Raw genomic sequence first — 4,468 nt, forward strand, 5'->3', positions numbered from 1 at the left:
GATAAATGTGTTTACATTAAAGACACTACAAATCACAAGGTCATTGTTTGTTTGTATGTGGATGATATGTTGATCATCAATAGAGACATTTCTGACATAAATTCTACAAAATGAATGCTTGAGAGAAAGTTTGATAAAAAAGACCTGAGAGTTGCGGATGTGATCTTAGGAATAAGAATCCATAAGACTCCACACGGGTTGGAATTGTCACACTCTCATTATATTGAAAAGGTACTTGACAAATTCAAGTATTTAGAATTTTATATTGCCAAGACTTCTTTGGATGTGAGCTTTGCACTTCCAAAGAATGAAGGTGAAAGTGACTCACACTTGGACTACGCAAAAGGTTGGGATTTTTAATGTATATCATGAAAACATAGAACCAGCTTGACTTGAAAAGATAGCTATTGAGTTGGCCTAGACACTGTTGGAACTTTGGGTGCATGCTATCCCTCACAAATGGGAGTGATTTTTGTAAAAAATACATAATTAGGGTTTTGGAATCCATCCTTATTAGGCTTTGATTATTTTCCACACGGTTGTGTGCTTCTAAGAAGTTAGCATTTGAGAATCTTACCTAATAATTCCTTCCTTATTACGATTGAGCAGTTGTTTATATTTTTTTTTAAAATAAAAAACCTGCTTCTAACGGCTACAATGGTAAGCCCGAATCAAGTAATTAAAGCCTTTTTAAGGGGTGTTCCCGACGAAGAAGATGCAGCTCTTCGGATTTTATCAATGAATTTATTAATTTGACTACTGGAACTTACATTATAACGAAAATTTATTTTAGTTGAATTAATGGTAACTTTGTCTATATGTATCCCACTTTATGGGAATATACGGGTTATGTTGTTATTGTTGATAACTTTGCCTGTACTTGATATAGATCTAGATAGACACTATGTAGATATGTTGGTGGATGTTGCTTCTCTGTATTCACATTCCTAGAAGGGTTTAAGAATTTTTTAAGTCATTGTTGTTTTTCTTTCATGAATACTGGGTGTTCAAGTTTAAGATGTTGATTTTGCTAGCTAATTTTTGTGTTAATGAGATTTTAAACGTTATTGCTTGTGGGAGTCTCCTTTATAAAATATTTTTGTTTATAGAGCCTGGTTTAATGTTAATGTCTAATAATCAGCGCAAACTTATTATTGTTTTTGAATGTTAATACTCCGATCGTTTCAATCTGTTTGTGTGATTTTGACTTGACACAAAATTTAAGAAAGTAAACAAAAAAACTTTTGAATCTTGTCTTTTTTCAGTCTCCCATTTCCACCTAACCTCATTCCAGTTCTATAAGGTTTGGATACTGAGATGGTTGATAACGCCGATGACGGAGTGAAGTATATTACTAAGACGGATTCTTCTGTTTCCGTACTTGTAGATAAGGATACATGTAATCAGGAGCTTGCTATTAAATTGGAGGATGAAGTGTATCTTGAAGCAAAAAATGGGGATGTCGCTCGTATATCTGAATCCATGGCAAAGGACGAGTAGAACTTGATAAAAGCACATGCAAAGGAGAAAGAAGTAAATGATTCCAAGGAGGCTCCCAACTTGAATGACCTTCAATATAGTTAGTTGGACAAGATTTTTGCACGGACGCAGTATTACTCAGAGTTTCTGCTGGAGAAGATAGATAACATCACACTGAGTGGAATGAAAGATGAAGAGAAAGGCAGTGAAAACAAAAAGAAGGGTCATGGTAGAAGAAGAAAGGTCATGTCAGGAAAAGAAGGGCGACCACAAGTTATAAAAATAAAAAGGCCAAGAGAGGTATTTCTGTCATGCTTTCAATATCTAATGAAGGTGTTTCTATTGAGGATTCAACCCTCACTGAGAAGGAGAGAGCTGACAAGGAGCTGGCTGAACTTCTGACTGGTGGAACGTTGAAGTCTTATCTACTGAAAGGTGTCAAGTTGTTGATTTCATTATCGATAAATGGGTTGAATGGGATTCTAGCAGATCAAATGGGACTTTGAAAGACCATTCAAACTATTTCTTTTCTGGCACATTTAAAGGGAAATGGCTTGGATGGGCCTTATTTGGTCATTGATCTCCTGTCAACTCTTTCAAATTGGGTGAATGATATAGAAAGGTTTGTCCCATCCATTAATGCAATCATATACCATGGAGACAGTAAGGAGGAAGCATATGCCAAGGAACATAGGTCTAAAATTTCCTATTGTAGTTACTTTAAATGAGATTGCAATGATTGATACAAAGAATTTCTTGAGGAATTATAATTGGAAGTATTAGTGATTGATGAGGGACAGGGGTTTAAAAACTTAAAGTGTACACTGCTCAAGGAACTCAAGTTGTTGCAGATTGAAAACAAACTACTATTAACTGGAACCTCTGCAGAACAACTTAGTTGAGTTGTGGTCATTGTTAAATTTCACCTTACCGTATATCTTTTCATCCCTAGAAGAATTTGAGTCATGGTTTGATCTAGCTGTGAGGTGCTGCAATGACGCCCAAAAGGAAGAAAGGGAGGGCACGAGTTGTCGCAAAACTTCATGGAATTTTACTTCCTTTTCTCCTTCGGCAATTCAAAGTAGTTGTTGAGCAAATGGTTTCAAAAAAAAAAATAATTTTATATGCTACCATGCGTGAGCGCCAAATGAAGTTCCAGGACTATCTAATTAACAGGACGTTAGAGGGTTATTTGACTGAGAATGTGTTCGTTGGGAGTCATTTTAAAGGAAAGCTCAATAATTTGATGATTCAACTTTGCAAAAATTGCAATTATTCTAACCTCGTGGAGTCAGCATATGATGGTTCTTTTCATTTATACTTATAGAACTAATAGTTGCACAATGTAGCAACTTTCGTGAACTGGAAAGGCTTTTGTGAGAATTTCTTGCTCCCAAACACAATGATCTGGTATTTTCTCAATGGACTAAAGTACTGGATATAATGGATTACCATTTTAGTGAAAAGGGTTTTTATGTTCATAGAATTGATGGCCATGTGAATTGGATGAAAGAAAAAGACAGATCAAGGACTTCGATGATGTTAACGGTGAGTTCAGGATATATTTCCTGAGCACTAGGGCTGTTGACCATGACATTAATCTTACCGCTGCAGACACCTGCATTTTATATGACAATTGACTGGAATCCGCAAATGGATCTACAGGCTATGGATCGGTGTCATAGAATAGGTCACACAAAAATTGTTCATGTTTACAGGCTTTCAACTGCTCTCTCTGCAGAGGGTCGAATGCTGAAAAGAGCTTTTACCAAGTCGAAGCTTGAGCATGTGGTGATTGGAAAAGGATATTTTAAGCAAGAAAGAAGTAAAAACTGCTACAGATACTATGGAGGAACAGGACTTGATAGGGCTTTTGAGAGATAATGATGACAAAGAGGACAAGTTGATGCAGACAAGTATTACTGATAAGGATCTGTAGAGGATGCTCCAAGTAAAGATGTAAGCGCTGGATCAAGTGTATATTTCCTTCCACTTAAAGGACCCGGTTAGGAAGTTGTTATTCCAACAGCAAGCGGAGGCATGCTTTCTACTCTCAATAGCTGATAAGGGACTCATAGGTATGGTTCATTTGCAGAATTTAGATGTTTTTGGGAGCTAAGCAAGTGAGAAAAGAAACAAGCGCGGCAAAAATAAGAGAGTCACTTGAGTATAAGGACTGTAAGATGGAAGCAGGTATTTACTTTGTAATAATAAAATTCAAGTTGTGACATATCGATTTTGCCTACCATCAAATATCTAACATAAAATGTACCAAATTCCTTCAATCTTATAAGTAAAGAGTTGTAAAACAAAAGATATTCTTTTTTAAACCGTCTAAAAAAAATAAGACAAACAAACTGAAATTGAGGAAGTAATGTTTTATCAGTTTCATATAAGAAAAGATTAACTATATGAAAAAACATTTGGTTGGAGGTTTTTTTTTTTTGTACTATTCTTTAATGGAAACCTTACATAGTGAAAACTCATTTGTAGTTCAGAATTAGATTTTGTTTTTCTTCCCGTTTAACTCGTAATGATTGAATTCTTTGTTTTGGTCCAATATTAATAGAAATGAAGCTACATTACTATTTTACAATCATACAAAGGAGTCATCATGTTTAACCTGCAGAATCATAATATTAAGTTTTCTTAGTATTGACTACCAAGTGCAAGTTACTATAGCTATACAACTAATGCTGATAGTGGGTCTATTTTTTCTCTTTGTGAAAAAGCTAAATCTATTGTTGACGACTTTCAATTTTACTCCACGGTGACATAAAAATATAAGATAATTAAGGCATTCGGAGAGCATTATACTTGCATCATTAACCTTTAACATCATATTGATCACATGTAGTAGGCTGAAAAGTTTGTACTTTGTACTAAAGCAATTGTGATCAAAGATAGATATACATCCAGACACAAATCAAGGGCTTGCAATCAATTTTGTTATTGTCTTCATATCGACATAGAGGGAAGAATAATGATT

General features: G+C 35.0%; 1 pseudogene; it reads left to right on the forward strand.

The window, feature by feature from the left end:
* Window positions 1–1,317: 1,317 nt before the first annotated feature.
* LOC124893300 lies at window positions 1,318–3,543 on the forward strand (annotated as a pseudogene).
* The last annotated feature ends 925 nt before the right edge of the window (window positions 3,544–4,468 follow it).

The sequence above is a fragment of the Capsicum annuum genome, unplaced genomic scaffold, assembly GCF_002878395.1.
Source record: "Capsicum annuum cultivar UCD-10X-F1 unplaced genomic scaffold, UCD10Xv1.1 ctg57158, whole genome shotgun sequence".
NCBI lineage: Eukaryota > Viridiplantae > Streptophyta > Magnoliopsida > Solanales > Solanaceae > Capsicum > Capsicum annuum.